General features: G+C 37.5%; 1 long non-coding RNA gene across 8 annotated transcripts in view; it reads left to right on the forward strand.

Moving 5' to 3' along the window:
* The window catches only part of LOC106781978 (uncharacterized), a 193,752-nt gene that overhangs the window by 159,653 nt on the left and 15,600 nt on the right, over positions 1–18,499 (forward strand). For 6 of the 8 annotated variants that reach the window (XR_011428765.1, XR_011428759.1, XR_011428762.1 and 3 more), the window contains 3 exons: positions 1,541–1,632; positions 3,332–3,426; positions 17,191–17,439. This is a non-coding gene — a long non-coding RNA (uncharacterized lncRNA). Of the gene's footprint in view, positions 1–1,540; positions 1,633–3,331; positions 3,427–3,516; positions 5,460–17,190; positions 17,440–18,499 lie in introns of those variants that run through there. The other 2 variants (XR_001378795.3, XR_011428761.1) reach the window with 2 other exon arrangements.

Consider the following 18,499-nt stretch of genomic DNA (forward strand, 5'->3'; position numbering starts at 1 on the left):
TATAAATGGTTCTCAGTTATTTAATTTGGTAAATTATCCATGTATTGATAAATTATAAAATAACTTTCAGTCTTTTAACATTCTATTATCCTTTGGCTCTTTTCTCCTTAACACGTTAGCAAGTCAATTAAAAGGGAAATGTTAATTTATTTTAACCTTCAAATATTTCTTAAAAAACAGTGAACTGCTCTGTATATCCATGTGCACCATTATAGAAAGGTCATACCATTACAATCTATCATGACATGCGTACTATATTTCATTGATTCTAACATGCACATCTTTTTATATGTTAGTATCTCTGAAATTGGCTACATTTTACAACTGAAGCATCTTAGTACTGTTTCGTGACTTAATGGACAGTATTTCTTCTTTCTTAGGACTATATAAAATAGTGGCATATCATGCAACCAATGGTGCCTTAGAATGGACAAAAAGTAGTTTAAAGCTAATCATAGCTAAAAATTTTAATTCACACTTGGTAGATATCCTATAGTGTCTGGTTCAATCTCATTCCATCCTCCTTTTGCTGTGCTTCTCTGTACTGCATAAGTTGCAATGCTTAAAAATTTCTTGGGCTTCAATGTACCTAGAATCCTGGCTGAGAATTGGGTTTTGTTAAATATATGAGCACATAAAAGTTGGAAGGTGAAAATGAGACAAAGTGTGCCTTTCCGTTGTTGCTTTTGGGTGTGTGCTTCTGGCAAACAGGGTTTTGAAGACAATGGGTTCCTCTGCAAGAGCATTCCAGTGGCCTTTTTCCAGCATCCTGGGTCCCAGAGGCAGCTATGCAAGTAACAGCAGGAGCTTCAGTGGGTTCCTGATTCCAGCTTCCTGGTCTCTGGATCGCTACTCTGTGGTGTGCTCTCTGAGTCAATAGTCCTAGTGGTGGGATCAGAGGTCCCCTGGCAGATGAGTTTTGTGCTGTTCTGGGAGCAATTTCTGGAGGCTCAGCCTAGAATCCATTATTCTAGCCTTTCCAACAATTTTATAAATACCTAATTTCCTGTACTGGATAACCTCCTGCTTAAAATGCCTGGAGTTACATCAGATTATTAAATGCACTCTAAAACAAATAAACATGTTGCAAAGCAATGAGGCCCTTTACCAATCTTCTTTAGATCAATCCTAGTTAGTTTTTAGACCTAATACACAAGCAGTAGGGTTTGTCATCATGGTTGAAGTAAACAATGCAATGCAAATGATTACCTTTGGAGAAACCACAGCACTTAATATCTCTATAACCTCATTATATGACTATAGAAGGAGCATTATTATTTCAATAATATCCTCAATTTCTTTATTTAAGTCAGAGATGCATAAGCAAATAAGAGGTGGACACATAAATAAATCACCGTTTAATTATGAGAAAGAACTACATGAAATACTTTCACATTTATCTCTGCATTTGTCACTCAAAGAGATAGACTTTAAAGAAAAAACCCCCACCAGATAGAATATCAACAGGAACCATCAGTCTGACCTTAAATAAGTCATTTCATTTTGTTTTGACTCAGATCTTTTTTTCTACAAAATATAGAGAATAAGACCTGTCACTTGCCTAGATTTCAAGGATATTGTCAAGAAGAAGAATGTTAGCCAAGGCCTTTGCATCTACTTGGAAGAGATCTTGTAAGTTTTGGGTATTATTAAACTTGGTTGTGTACCCTTAGTACAATTCTTATTGCTAAGACTTCATTAAAAGTCATCAAAATTTGAAATTAAGTGTATATAGTAGATTGAGCTAATTAAATAGGGCACATTTCTTTCAAAATTGTAGTTTGAATCTGCACTGTGAAAGAGCTGTCTATGGATGCGCTAATGAAATATATCCCAAGGTTAAACCAGGACTGCTCTGAAAGCCATTAGGGATCAGTTCAAAGCTAAAAATAATTCACTAATAAATGTTCCTCATTTCAAGTTCCCTTTGATTAAAAGGTACATCTTAGAGACCAATGATTTTCAGGTTAACTGTCACTTTTTTATCTAAGATTTTTTTTTCCTTTTTTAGTTTCTAGATCTGTGCTTCTTAAGCCTCTTATCAATGTGCTAGTGAAAACTTTCCTTTAGGGCATATCAGTAATGCTGAACAAAGGGAGGAAAGTCAACCACGTAGCTTTTCCTTAAAATAATATTTTCATTTCTGTTAAGTCCATTATGAAATCAAACTGGTGCCTCCTGCTGGTATCTCCTGTGTGATTTTTCATTGGTTAAACCAGGGCTAAATAGCAAAAGAGTTAACTTAAAAATAAGGAGAAAAGTAATTTAAACTTTAGTGTCAAGCTATTTCTTTCCAAGATGAGAATAAATGTATTCCTTTCAATCTGCAGTTATGGAAGAAACTTATATACTTGAATTATTATACCTATTTTTAAGTAGCAAGAATAGAAATTCCAAAAAGGTTGCATTTTTATTGCTAATGCTTGCAAGGGGTGGTTAGATGCACGAACTCTGGAGATGAATACATCAACCCCAACTCTGCCACAGGAATTTATTAGTTGGGTGACTTTGGACAAATTACTTAACTTTGCTGTATTTCTCAGTTTGCAAAGGGAGAAAATAATAGTATTTGTTTTTGAGGGTCTTCAATGGCATGAAATGAATTGATGCATTTAAAAAGAGTCTTAAGAAAGAGCCTAGTTTATACAAGTGCTCCATAAGCTATTATCACTCCCTGTAATGGAATCACTTCCCACAATATGGGACACTGTCTTACTTCCTTGTGTGCATGGCTTATCATATTTAGAAACTTGACTTCTTACATGGTCCAGGTCAAATGAAAATTCTTTCTTCTACTTAAAACATAATAGATAATATAAAATAACAAAAATCAACACCATATGAAATAATCACAATCAGTATGCTCAAGGATTGGCTTGCGCTGAGTATTTCTACAGATACATGCCCATGATTTGAATACAATCAGCATACATGAAAAGGTGGCAAAACGAATCTAGACATCCCTAACACTACAAACGTATAGATTTGAAAACATATAACCCTTGGATTATATTATTCAGCTTTCATACAGTGGATCGCTGAATTACAGAGACACGGATAGAGCATTTTCCCCCAAAATTGTGTCCATGAAAAAAAATTGTGTCTACGTCTTAAAATCCCCCATGGGAAAATAAAAAGAGTGGAGGAAGGGGTTCCACAGTCAAATAAGGTAAATTAGTTGAGGAAGATTGAGTACTATGTTCTTTTTTGTGAATTCACATTATTCATTAGTATATTAAGGTCTTGAAATAAGGAAACCTATTTAACTATGTTTAACCAATTTCCCCCAAATATTCAATCCTACGATTTTTGTCCTCATTATTCTCTTAAGGAACTTGAAATGAATTATCAAAATCCATGGACTACCTGCTGGCTGGATTAAGGCCATTTCCTGGTTCCCCCCAAGACAGCGAATTCCTGCTTCTGGTGATATGATGTTTTAGTTTTTTCTTTTACTTTGCTTTCAGTTGAGTGACTGACTGATATTTTAAACTGTTTTCTGATTTCCTTTCCCAGTGGGTCTCAGTTCATCAGGAAGAAAGGAACCCTAACACACGAGGGTGTTGGAGGAGGGAAGTGAACTGGAATGTCCATCCTTGGGAATCGAATTCTTATAAATACCTTGTGTTTTATCAAAATCTTCTCTATGATCTGGGACTTGATGCTTAACTCCTTTGGGCTTCTTTTCTTCAATTTATATATGAAGAAAAGAAACCAGTGCTCTCTCCTTCACAGGTTTAAGTGATTAAATGAGGTAACAAATGTTAAGTTACTCTATAGTCAAAAATCAATACAAATTGTCATAGTAGGGTTGCTATTCTTTCTGTTGGGTCTACAGTAATGGTGGTGAATAAGCCTGTGAAATTTGGGAAGTGACAGTAATAGCTTTACAGGAAAGGATTCCCCAGGGTGGCTATGATAGAAGGAACCACTAAAAGGATGTTCAAATAAACCCGGATGTGAATATAAAACCTTTCACTTTGCCTTCTTAAAATAGAAAATATTAATATGTTACATGGCTCTAGATGGCTTTAGGTGTGTACAGTGATTTTCTAAAATTAAGTGTATCATCTCTTTTTCTCCTAGTTCTCATGGATGAGTGATTTTCTGTTCAGTGGTTCTATCTCATTTATTTGGGAGTGATGTTTCTGACATTCCTTTAGGATTTTTTTTCCCCTCCCATTCAGAATCTGTCCATTTCATCACAGGGTCTTCAATATCTGTGACATAGTCAAGAAAGTCCTGGATTTGGTGTCAGAATTGCTGCATTCAGGGCTGCTGTCTGTGGCTCGCACAGGTTCACACACTTTGAGAGATTGGAATGAAAGAGCACAATGAATTTCAAAGTGCCATAGATATTTAACGTTTTTTAAATCTTCAATATTATATGCCAGATCCTACCTACATTAGCTACTTCTGGATAGAAATCAGACAGTTTGGAATGTTCATTAAGTATTTTAGCATGTCATTTAGAGCCTAATTTTAAACTGTAGTAAATGTTCTAAGATAGTATGCATGGTAGACCAGATATAATCTATTTAAACTTTAAAAAATAAAGAAAGAAAAATGTGATGGGACTGCTACATAGTTACACGTTAGTAAAAAGAAAGTGTTCTAATTGCCACCCATGAATATTTTGTGAATATCCTCTATGTGGTACACTAGCCTAGGTATTGAGGATATAAAGAAGTAAGAGATCCACACTTATCTTTTGAAAAGGTAGATCATTGCCAAGCATAGAAAGAGAAGGGAGTAGAGAATTCCAGACATGGATAAAAGTGTAGTAGTGGGAGTGTATATGCACTGCTCAGATCACATGGAGTAAAACGGTAGGTTAGGGAATAACAGGAACTAAACCAATGAGTATTGTCTGGGAGATTGTGAAGGGTCTAGAAGGCCATTGTGTACTAATGTGGTGGAATGAATAATCACCTGTGACAATCCTTTGAGTAAAATTTAAAGTATAAGTGGCCTAGCCATTATAATTTGGCTGACAAGTTATTTAGCTGAATTTTTATGATTCTGAAAAGTTATTTCTCTTTAACAATGGCCTAGCAGGTTCACAATAAATTTTCCATTGCTTTTCAAGAGAAGTCTGATAGTATTGCAAATAAATACTTCTAAATATTAAAAGAAAGCAATTTTTTTGGCGATATTTTTTCTTAATTTCTAAACCCATGAAATCTTTGTATTGCAGAGGAGTTTGGGGGCAAACTTTGTTGTTTATACGTATTTACCCAGAATCTACACATCCACAAAATTTCTCAAGTTTCTGACAGCAGAAAAATAAAATGAACAACTTAATACAGAGAATCGTAATTGGAACAGATTCAATGAAGAGTATGTGGAGAATGAAGAAGTGGAGAATCTATTTAAAACTGACAGCTCATCAGATGTAGTCTAGTCAATGGTTATATTTGTGTAAGCTTGAAAGCCAAATAAACATGTCTGAAATCTCATTGGTAAAACACTTTATGATTTTTTAAAAAAATTTTTGGTTTGGCAAAAGCTCCTTTCTAGGTTCACTGTATCCCACCAATAGAAGGGCTGACTCCTAAGGAAATTCAAAATACATCCATGAAAATGGAAAATTATAGGGTGCCAAGTGTAACATGGTGCATGCCCGCAGAGACGTTATAGCCAGAGGGAAGGAAATTCCAGCCAATGCCTCTGTCTCTTTCCAGCCATTTGAAATTCCTACCTTGACCAATAAATGGTCCAGGAGTCAATGGAAGTGGAGAGAGTGCATCTCCTAATAAAAAAAATTAAACATTGACAACAGAAGGCTTCTTCTTTCACAGGCAAACATGATTTTGAAGTTTTCCTTCCTACTGAAAAGAATTCCCAAATTTACAAATAAAAATGCTTTGATTCATAAATTAACCCAGACATTTTCATGTTCTATAGGCCTGACATATACCTGACAGAAACCTCACAGGGTCAGAAAGTCATGTTACCCACCCCCACTGCTCAGCTCCTGGAGGTGGAGAAGGAATTTCTCTTCTGCACGCCTGTTTGTTCAAGTCTGAGAGAAAGGGTAATGTTATAGTCTGTGATGGACTTAACACGAGGCATTTAAGTCAGAGCCCATAAGTTTAGGCTTTTTTTTCCCCTTTAGAATTTATTGGGAAAGGATGACTTACAATTATTTGTTATTTATTTTGGGAGAGACAATTATATTATTTTTCGGAAGCTCCTGAGCTTAATAAAAACAATAAAGGATTCATAAACTACGGATAAACGTGGTTCAGAAGCATAAGTTTTTTAACCACCTGCTCCTTACTTCATTTGACAATATTAAGGGGCAGCGCTTCTGATGTTTCCATAGCAATTGGAGTAGTGGGCAGGAGAGCTATAATTAAGGAGGAGTAATGCACTGGGATTGGACTGAGATTTTATATTAAGAGCAGCATTCTGTTTCGTTCTAATTAGTGTAACTTATTCCTTCCACAAACATATATTGAACATCTTTTGAAAACAAGGCTCTCTTTGCCTGCATTAAGATCTCGAGATATAAAAGGAAAGTCCGAATATGAGTTACACCAAAATTCATTTTGAAATAACATGTCAAGAAGAAAACCAAAATTAAGCAAAACAGAGAATTCTTGGTTTGAACAGGCATAGATCCTCGAAATTCTGTGAACACCCTACCTGGAAGCTTCCCTATAGATTGTCCACTCCAGTGGCCTCCCTTTAAAGACAAGAACTTGAAGCCCAGAGAGGTGAGGCTAGTACTGTTAGACAGTTGCAGAACCAGTAACAGACCCATTTCACTAGATTTCTGGTACAGTTACACTTTTTTAGTATGACACGATCACTTTCAACAACAAACAACAAAACCCAAACTGCTTAATACATTTAAATCCAAGGCAAATCTTCAGATCTTCCTGTGTGCTCGGGGTGGAGGGACTTGAGGAAGCAGATGAAGATGGTGGACATTTGACATTCCTGTGTGTACTGAGTGCTGAGCGCTATGCTAGGCACCTCCACTCTTGATCTCCTTACGTCTCTGTAACAACTCTGTGAGCTCAGTGCTATCATCTCCATTTTCCAGAAGAAGAACGTGGGACCAAGAGAAACAAAGAAGTGTACCCAGACACACACATTTTGTGAGTGTTGGACTTAGAATCTCAACTTCTTTCTGCCTCTAAATTCTTTGCTCTTTTCACTGTACCTTAATTATTGCCTGTTAGAGGATATTGTGCATTTCTTCATAAATGAGTCCAATTTTTGCCTACCACCTGGTTCTTATGACTGTCCAGATTGATTTTTCTTTTAAGTTTATATTTTGCAACTGTGGGCTTTTTTCCTTTCCATTTATCTCTTGTCTCAGTCCTGAGGTTGGAAAAAATGAGAAATATGCTGGCTTTGTTTGGATTGAGAACATTCCAAAATATTTGGCTGCACCTCAAAACTCTGTTAAAATAATATTATTTATAACTTTCTGCTTGGTCAATTTTATTTTAGGTTTGGCTATTTCCACAGGAGGCTGTTCTTTCTCCTTGATGGTAGGGTTTGCTGCTTGAAAGTCTTAATCACAAAACATTTTCCAAGTAAGACTCAGGACCTTGCCTTTGGGATGAATGGAAACTTGTTAGACAATAGCCCCCGACCAGTTCAAGCAGTTAATTGCAGGATCTCACGCTCAGGAGCTGTAGGGTGAAGTGGTGGCAGGGAGAAAGCCATCTGTTTACACGGGAGCCCTCGACCCTAGTCCCAAAGCTAATCACGTGACCCGTCCAGCCCCATGATAGGCTGCATTTTAGAGCTGGGCTTTGGTGAGGCATGCTGTTTCCCAGAATGCTTTTCTGAGGAGTGCAGAGTTAATTTCTTCTCCATTTCTCCTCAGTAAGGCTATTATTGTTAGCAGATCTGTTTAGCCGCCTTAGTGGCTTGGGACCTTTCATTGACTTTTGAGCAGATGATTTGATTTTCAGGCAGAGATGAGGGAAAAGGCAGCTAGTAGAATCATTGCAATGGAACACTCACAGCAAATAGCAGGGAGACGGGCTTTTGGCAGGGCATACCTGAAAGAGAAGACCTGTCTTGGCCTCCATGCATAATTGAACACTGTTTACAATTAGTGGCAAAGCAATGTGAATCACAGAGGCCGAGGATATGTCATCTAGAGATTTAAATGAATACGGTTTCTCTGAAAGACCATTCCCTTTCAGACAAAAATGATGGTCAATGAAGTGGCAATTCACAATGAAATAACAGTGCTTCGCTCCCAAGAGCAGCTTACCTACAGGAAACAGGGGCAAAAGACAGAGAATGAATAACTAACCCAAAAATGTGGTTACATAACTGCTTAAATTCCACAACTTGCAAACTTGTGGCCTCCTTTCAGCCTTTAGAGACATTCCTATCCCGGTGGTTGCTGGTGGCACCCATTTACATTTCTCCATCTCCCTTTCTCTCTCGTACCTAAACACCTATTGATTTTCCCAGAACCCCAAGCTCTCTCCATAATAGGAAGATTTGGTGCACATCCTGTCAAATACAAAGGAAAGCCTCTGCCAGACTGAGCATTAGAACATGGTGTTTTAATAGAAATGTGAAATATCGATGCAATTATAAATCAATGAAAACCCCGAGGGAAAGAGAATCTCATTTGTGGGAAGATCTGTAAGTTTTTTTACTTTCTTTTTTTTCTTGTAAAGAAAAATTGAATCAGGGAGCCAAATTTACGAGGTAAAAACTGTCAACAAAGTATTCCTAGTTGTTGCTGGGGCTGAGAAAATGATAGCGAAATCATGCATGCAGTATGAGTATGTGAAGTGACACATTTTGATATACTAGTTAGGGGGTCAAAAATAACTCCCCTCTTTCGCTTAGGTTTTCGGCTGTTGCCCCAAATTGTTATTGTTTTCATTATTTTGCTAATACTGTTCTTTATGTCCTTTTCCAAATTCTGTATTTTCTCTTAGTTTTTCCTTCTGTTATCCTAGATGATGTTTGTGGATTGCTAGGGTAACCTTTGGAGTCTTAAAAGTTCAGGCTCGTTTGCTTAACGCGTGTGCTGTAACTCATGACACAGACCAGATGGAGAATTGTGCAGTCACAGGGCTGCAGTGCCTCCAGTAAGGCACATTACCAAGTTGAGGACTAAGTCAAAGAGTAGCACAAGTTGGGTAAGGTAGCAGGGTATAAAAAGCTGCACAGAGATCAGAGGATAGTCCATGAAATTGGTGGGGCTGCAGCAAGCAGATTGATCACTCACCATAGCCTGGATCTGTCTTCCATCACAGCAGTGGTGTTTCTCATGCTGGACATAGAAAATCTTTGCCAGCCTCTTACAGAAATTCTGAACTTGCTAAGGGAAAATACAGAAGTATGAGAGAAGGAAGGGGAAATATGTGAGGGAGAGAAATGGAAAACAGATTGAGACTGTTGGAATGGGAGAAAAATATTTTGATTTGGACATCATTTTCCAAGAATCATACTTATCAAGACAAAAATTTCACAATTATCTAAGATTACGATAAAAATTATGAAATTTGTTATCCAGGTGATGTAAAGATAGGAAAGTATGAACATAACATCAATCACATTTGTGATGGTGGTAAGGGGACAGAGTCACTGCATCACCATCAGATGCTTTGTGCCAACGTGCTTATAGTTTTTCTTGTTTCTTTTTTTATGCCAAAGACAAACTGGTGCATTTTAAAATAATTACTCAAGATTAATAGTGATAACTTATGTTTTGCAATTTATTTAGCTGATTTCATGCACTTTTGAAATTTTTCTCGTATTTTCAACTACAAGTTACTTTGGACTTCTAGAAAGTTCAAAGGAAGGGGGAGTCCATATACTGACCTACCACCAGCTCCCACAGCCCCACCTCTCCCTTGTACATCACTATGCTTTTGGTTTATAATTTGATGGAAGATAGGAGGTGATGAGTCCAGTTCTGGAAGCTTCCTTAGAAATTCAGCCATCATGGGCAAAATAAAAAGATATTCTGAAAAGCAGGAGTTTGGTAGTATGAGGAAGAGGTGCTTTTAATCTTCTTTTGCCTCCTGCTTAGTTAGGATTCTTAGACAGTATTTTCTTTTATTAAAATTATAATACAACTATACTAGGAGTGATTGTAAAATATGGACTCTGGAGGCAAAAGACAGTACCTGGTTTGGTATAATAGAGATTCCCAGGGATAAAATAGAAGGATATGTTTAAAAATTGTAATCTATATTCTTCCTAAAAGGTATAGTTAATGTAAGAGTTAAGCATCCTTAAATACTGTGTAGTGACTTTGTTTTAGAAAAACTTGTTCTGAGTTGTTCATGGAAATCACATAGGCGTCTGAGTCAGGATGTTCCTACAGCATAAAGCAATATACGTCATCCTGAGTCTACACTGAACTTTGAAGTAAACAGATCTATCCTTAAGGTACAGGCAAATGGAATATGAGGATTGTTTTCATATTTATAATATCAAATAGAAACATCACTTAATGAATCCAAGCTTTGCCAAAGGCCCACTTAATGATGTTTACTTGGCTTAGGAAAATAGTATCAGAGACCCATTTGCCTTGGAAGGTTAGGAAGGAATTAAAATAGAGAAGCGTTGTCCTTCAAAAGGAAGTTACCAGATGTTTAGATCTAGAATTTTTAGATGATGATACTGTATTCTCTGAAGTGATTGAGTCATGTAGGTCAAAATTCCCCATGGAAAATGCGTTTAGACATATCCTAAATTATGTAGAAAGAGGCTTGATACTTCTATTACAAAAGAGAGGATACAGGGTCCTTAGGCAGTGAATACAGGGTGCAGTAGTAAGGTGTCCACCAAGAAGTTGGAAAGATCCTCACCTTCAATGAGTTAGTGTGGTAAAATTTACACATAATAGATTTGATTAGCACTCTCTACAGGTAAACTAAGAGACATCTGCAAATGTCTCTTAGTTTCCAAGACTGGAAAGTTTTAATAACACCTAAAACTCCAATCATGGAGAATTCTTACAGAAGCAGAAATGGAATATGATTGTGATGTAGTAAGCTGAATTTAACCAATTTTATGGCACACTCTTATAGAAAGACAGTATTAAAAGAAGAAAGATTGTTAGCCTAGAATAATCAAAAAGAAATGTCAAGAAATAGCATTTGTCACAATATCCCCAGTACTCCCTATGAGAAAAGAATGTTGTTGTTAGTTCTGCAAATACCCCAGACATTTTGGCAGGCAAATTCTGGAGTGGATAAATGCATCTGGCCTTTATAGTCCGATGACACTCATCATTAAGATTCTCTACATCAAGCAAGTTACTGATTATAATTTAGCTTCCCCTGTGTATTGTCTTAGGAGAGAAGAATGTCTAACTAACTGATGGGAACTTTTTTGTCTTCTAGGTACATCTTTTCCTCTTTATACATCGATAATTGGCTTGCTGGCTCTTAATGGTTTGATTAGTGAGAGTTGGTTCCTTTGAGCCAGATCACTTCTAGGTACAATGACAACACTGAGTGTTACAGTTAAAGTACTGGTGACACCAGGGTGATAGGGACACTCTTAGGTTTTCCTTAGGTGGCCAGGAGTCTTCCCTGATGTTAATGCTTTTTTATCTTGCTGGAACCGAGCAGGAGGTATTCTCAAGCTCAGTAACATGGTTTTCCAGTGAAGAGAATGGAGTCAGAGAGACTGGGCTGGCATAATGAGAAAAATCAGATCCCAAGGGAAGAGAGATTGTGAGCTAAAAACCACTGGATAAAATAAAAAAAGGAAAGGGTTTTTATTATACTTCATATTCTGTATACTTTTAATACTATATTTTTGTATTTTCCAGGTTACATACAATGAAAATGCATTGTAATCAGAATGTCAAAATAAAATCAAATTAGAGTGTTAAAATAAAAAGAAATAGAATATTGGTGCTTGATTCTTTCCAGTCCTTAATCATCCTAGCCTTGTATTTACACTGGCATCTCTTTGAATGATTCAGCTCTAATTAACATTTGCTGGGTGTCTCGCATGCGCAGGTACTGGGGCAGGCATTTTATACACTACATTTCCTGGAATTTGTTTAACCAAAAACAACGGATCAATTCAGTCAAAGCAGTATTTAGAAGGACTATTTTCCTTTAATCTTGAGACTATCTTTTAAATGACCTCAAAAGACTAATTAATTTAGTCCCCCTTTTCTCCCACCCCCCACAAAATGAAATACCAATTAATTACTTATTTTACCTTTTACAATGGAAAAACAGTAAAAGGTCTGACTGGATTCTTCTCTTTCCAGGGAAGTAACTGGTGCGGCACCTCAGTGGACTCAGTCCTGAAGAGGTTAAGCGCTTCCAAATGAGCGCAAGTCAGTATCTCAAGAGCCTCAGGCAGGGGACAGCTTTCTCTCCTTATCTAATAAAGAAGTAACAGTTTTCCTTTACCCTTCCTTTGCGTCAAATATATTAAATAAATGAGGGTTTTTTGTTTTTGTTTTTGAATGTCTCCTGCGAGTTTGGTCGGTGCTTCCTTCCCTGGTTTAGCTGACTTGACGCCTCCAGGTGTGTTGTCAGATTTTGTTTCACAGCAGAAAGTCTGCCTGCCTGGCCAGTTTGCCTGGAAATTCAACTTTGCTCCAGGGTTTTATGGTTTTCTCTGAGTCCAGCTGGTTTCTTCCTCTTATTCCTATTACTTCTACTTAGATATTGACTGCCTTCTTGGTGATTTTGTGAGTTTTATGTTTTAATTATTTTGCATCACAAAATCCTTTTAGGTCAGGCTATACTCATTGGAGAAGGAGACCAATAACAAGATATTATTAAATTACTTTAGTAAAATAATTGTCTTAATGAGTGTAGTCTCAATTATGGCAAGTTTAAAAAAACATAGCTTTTAAATTAACATCCTTTTGCAAAAATAAGACTATTGTGGGAGAAAAAAAGCAAGGAATAATTGTATCCTCGCTCTGAAACACGGTCAAATGTAAATAGCACTGGTATAATAGAAATACTATGGTTTGGGATTCACAGACCTGGGTTCCAGTTGTGGCTTTGCCCTAAGTGACATTAAGGCGGTCACTTCAACTCTCTGATTCTTAGTTTCCTCCTCTAAAAAGGTGGGATTAAACCAAATGATTTTTTAGGATACCTATGTATCCTTACAGTTCTAAGACTCTGTAAGGCACTGTGTTATATATCAGAGTCCTTTTAGATGTAAATCAAAATTATGCTGACGTTACAATTTTGTGTTCTAGAGACATCAGTGTGAGTTTAGTACCAAATAAACTGGTGTGGAGTGACATTATTTTCTTGAACTCACATACTATAGGTATGAATACATGCTGTAATGAGCTTCAAATAGCATCAATGAAACTGTTTGAGATGGCACACCCTCTTGTCTTTTGTTGAAAACAACCCTGTCCAATAGAAATTTAATGTGAGCCATATATCTAATTCAAATTTTCTGGTAGTCACACTAAGAAAGTAAAAAGAAAAGAAAGGGTGAGATTAATTTTGCTATTATATTTTATTTAACCTGATATCCAAAATATTGCTTCAATATGTAATCAGTATAAAAAATTTTAACGGATAGTTTACTGTTTTTAAAAAAAATATTTGAGTCTTCAGAAGTCTGGTGCATATTTTGTACTTACAGCATGCCTCAATTTGCATTAATCACATTTCAAGGGCTCAATAGCCACATGTGGCTAGTGGCTACCATATTGGACAGTGTGAGTTTAGATAAATTACCTTATTCTTATCATACTCTAAAAACTGTGTGTTAAAAATATATGAAAAACACCCCTTCCTATCTTTGTATTCAACTGAATTTCAAATAATCTTTTGAGAAGGTTGTGTTTGCCCAGGTTTTGACAATGTGGCCGGTTTCACACAGCACAAACTGCAGGGACGTCAATCATCTTCTAGAGAATGTAGGTTGTGCAACGAATCCCAATTATCCAGCCTCCATGACAGGGGCTGCGATGGCTTTGCCTGGAATTTCAAAAATGGACTCAAGTTGAAAGTGACATATTTCATTGTGTTCATTGCCCAACTGATGCCTTATCTGAAAACCTATTTTTCTACTGCCTCTAGAATATTGACCACTGCAAACAGATTTACACAGGTTTCATATATATTGCAGACAGTTCTTTCTGCAAGCCCCAAAGCGGAAAAAGTGAGTCCAGATTTGTGCTTTATTATGAATATTTTGCACATTGGACTGAGTGCTTGAATAGAGATGTTACACAGTAATTATCTTGTTGAACTAAAACATTTAAACACACTTCCTTCCTTTCTTTTTAATTTTTGCCTGAAATTTATATTTTAAAATAGAAATATGAGATGTTTTGGGATGCTGCAAGTACTTGATCTTCACAGAGGTTTTGGAGTTTCAGGATGCTTAAACACTAAAGAGGGAAGCAGAGAAACTGTTAAGAGTTGTTGGGGGCCTTTAGATTTCTTCTAGTTCAGCAATTCCTAACTCTGGTGTTCTAACCAACTGTGCTGGAATCATCTATGGCTATGGCGCTGATCATAAATATAGATTTCTGGCTCCTTTCCTCACCTCCCAAAATCAGGTCTTGGGGTTTTATCAAAGCCTTCAGGTGATCATCTGTATAGTCAGCTTGGAGAACTCTCTCATCTTGTTTTCTACAGCTAAGAAAATAGAAAATGAAAGAATTTCAAGTGTTCACCTCGTATCCCAAGGCCAGAGATGTCAGACCTAGGATCAGAGCCCACTTTCACTTTCCCCTGAATGACCCTGTCTCCCTTAATAATATTATATACCGTATACTGAGCTAGTTAAAGGAGGGGGAAAAAGAACATATTTTAGACACATTTTCAACAATAAGGATTTTAAAATGGATTTACTTGAATTAAAATTAACCAAACAGATTCTTTTTGATCCAGTTATTCTATTTAATCAAGCTTTTACAATCAAACTTTGCAATAGCATTCTTCAGAGAGCCTTGCACGTACAGTTCCGCTAAGCCCTTCTCTCGTTCTCAAGGTATATGAGGTTTAAGATAGTGCAAGAAGATGCCCATATATTTTTCTGTGGCAGCTGGAACCATTTAGGGAGGTTTATGTAAATTTTATGCAAACCAAACACATTTTATGCCCCCCAAACTCATAACTATTTTATTCATCAAAAGTTGGCCTTCAGCGAGCTTCTACTGAGGACTGATGATCTGTGTAGCCTCCTTCTGCTCAGATTCTTGTGACATTTATCATCATCCTACGTGGATACTGAAAGACTTGCAGTACGTGAATATAGGGATGAAATAAGATGGTGATTTTCCTCCAACCCAGGCTGAACTTTCTACCACAGACGTTTGGCAGCTCAGTCCTGGGAGCTCCTTTTCTAGTTCCCCGGTACAACTCATCTTGATTCATTTATGCCACAAAGCAACAGTTGTTTAGATGATGATTTCACCAAGTAAAGAGACACACCCTAATATGTATGGAAAGTATTACTAAATCTTATTAGATTTAAGAATGACTGTTTGCCAATGGCTATATAGAGAAAGAATAAGTTCCTGACAGTGCAGCTCGAGAGAACTTTTTAAGGGGTGACGAAATCATTAATTTTCAGAGCTTTATAGGTAGCTGGCAAAGGTTTTTCTATACCATTGTGGCTTACTGCCTTGAAATTACTTTCTTTTCTTAAATTAAACTGTCTGAGTTAAAATGACACAATAATAGTGAGATAAAATTAGCTTCTTTGTTTAACCTTAAAGCATCTTAACTAACTTAAATACTTAATACCTTGAGTGTATAACTGCTGCAATGTACCCTATAAAAAGAGATTGGCATTAGGAACGTTTCTAGATCCCCATATTAGTTTTATTGACAGATAACATTTAAAAAATTGAATCATGTATACAAAAAGTAGAAAGAGACTTCTAGCCTGAAGACGGAATTCCCCATTTAATTCTTCAGAACCTAGTTTTCCCACCTGTGGTGGAGAGGGCTCCAAGTTTGGAGCCAAAGCTTCCCCGTTCAGGTGATGGTCCTGTTGCTTTACCTATGTGACCCTAGACCTGTAACCAAACTTCTCTGGGCCTCAGTTTCCATATCTGTAGAATGGGTATATTAATATTAATGTCATCTTCTTCAAGTGGTGTTGTAAAAATAAGACAATAAATGTGAGTGACAACAAGAGAAACTTTATTCCCCAGGATTCTAGAGTTTGTCTCATGGTGAGGAAAGAGGTCCCAGTCAGTGGTTCTACTGTAGAATCTACACTTCCTACAGTGTCTGCAGGGGAGGGTCCTGGATTAGGACGATCTCGTCTGAGGAGAAGGAGGGAAGGATGGCGAAGAATGCCAGGGCAGGGAGAAGGGGGAAAGAAGTGTCGCAGGCCCTATCTGGTGCTTTTGCCACAGCATCTTTGACACAGACATCTTCGCTGTGAGCATTTTTGCCGCAAACGTTTTTACGGCATAACTAATTGGCCCGAAGGCAATTTTGCTCTAAAAGATAAAATCACAAAAAATAAGAGGGACATTAATTAAAAAACATATGATGAAACATGAAAAACGAATAACAAAATTAAAAAGACTTTATGGCGAAATACAAAATATTTGAAGACATTTAAGATGTGTGTATGAAGATTCAGGCAATACCGCGCAAAGAACCGATTTTATTTTGTGTGTGTGGATTGTACCTAACTAAGTGCTTGTCTTCATTCTGTGGGAAATGTGGATTCAGCTCTGTGCTGTCAAACAAGAAGCCTTTGGCTCTCCGTTTCTTCTCCACTGTAAGGTGTTTCAAAAGAAGAAACCAAGTCTTGGCGCAAATCCTCATCATCTGTCAGCTTGAGAAAGTCATCAATAAAACTGGAAGAAATGCCAGCTCTTTTAAGATCCCACTACCACGTCTACGCCTCACTGTATTGATCATTACGTGAGCTGGCTAGGATTTATATCATAGAAAAATGGGAGTAATGGCAAGAACTTCATCAATGGAGAAAGGAAAACAAACTGATGAAAGGAAGAAAGAAAGAAAACTGTCAACAGTTTTTTTTTACCTGTAATGGCAAAATTCCCTTATGGCCAATTAGTTATGTGGCTAAAATGTTTGCGGCTAAAATGTTTGCAGCAAAAATGCTTGTGGCAAAGATGTCTGTGGTGAAACTACCCACAACTGTCATGGGCTCCATGAGCATAGCAATCCTGGGAAAGAGAGGTTTGGAGAGAAGTTTTTTTTTTTTAAAGATTTTGTTTTTTTCCTTTTCTCCCCAAAGCCCCCCAGTACATAGTTGTATATTCTTCGTTGTGGGTCCTTCTAGTTGTGGCATGTGGGATGCCGCCTCAGCGTGGTTTGATGAGCAGTGCCATGTCTGCGCCCAGGATTCGAACCAACGAAACACTGAGCCGCCTGCAGTGGAGCGCGAGAACTCAACCACTTGGCCACGGGGCCAGCCCCTGGAGAGAAGTTTTTATGTAAAATGGATGGATGAATGGACGGATGGATGGGTGGATGGATGGACTAGGTAAGCCCCTGCATCCCTTTTTAAGAAAACCATCACTCAAGATCTACTTTGCAGTGGCTACGTCAGGGGCAGAGGAGACGTCAGGGTCGTCCACAATTCTTTCAGTTTAACGTGTACATTTTTTGTCAGTTTTAAACTTTGGTACAAATGCCTAGTATTTCTATTTTTTTTAGATCTTTAGGAAATAATAAAAATTGCGTTTTGTCATATGTTTATTAAAGACAATCATTTATAGTTTATAAAAAAATATTGCCCTGATATACACAAAAATTTCCTGATAATGGTGATTTAAAACAGCTACTCCCACCCACTCCTTGTGTCCACACCAATATTCAATGTAAATTGGCTTAGGCTTGAAGGGTAATCCAATAAGACTGAAGATAAGCACTTCAGGTTCTGGATAAGGTAATAAAATACCCGTAAGCCTTCTGGATCCTTGGATTGATTGATATCAATAAGCGAACCAATTGTGTGGTTTTTTTGAGGAAGATTAACCCTGAGCTAACATTTGCCACCAATCCTCCTCTTTTTACTGAGGAAGACTGGCCCTGAGCTAGCAACCATGCCCATCTTCCTCTACTTTATATATAGGATGCCTGCCACAGCATGGCTTGCCAAGTAGTGTGTAGGTCCGCACTCGGGATCCCAACCAGCGCACCCTGGGCCGCCAAGGTGGAACGTGCAAACTTAACTACTACACCACTGGGCCAGCCCCAAGGGAACCAATTTTTGATGTTGTGAAAGAAATGTGTTAATCTCCAATGACAATTTCTAGCTCCTGCCAGCCCACTCTGTCAGGAGGAGGCCACAGAACATCATCTTCTTTGGTAATTTCACTGTCATCAATTATTCTCTTCAGTTCCTCCATCACACTTTTATGTACATAAGCCTCTTTTCATGACATCATTTTTGTAATTGCTGTTGTTGGCATGTCTCAGTTTCCATCAGGTTGGAACTCAAACTCCAGGAACTCATGGCTGAACTTGCCCTTGTGACCCACGTAGTAATGCAGATAAAAGTCACTCTCCATGGCTTGCAAATAGTAACCAGATTAAACCTA

Source organism: Equus caballus, chromosome 19, assembly GCF_041296265.1.
Source record: "Equus caballus isolate H_3958 breed thoroughbred chromosome 19, TB-T2T, whole genome shotgun sequence".
In the NCBI taxonomy this organism is placed as follows: Eukaryota; Metazoa; Chordata; class Mammalia; order Perissodactyla; family Equidae; genus Equus; species Equus caballus.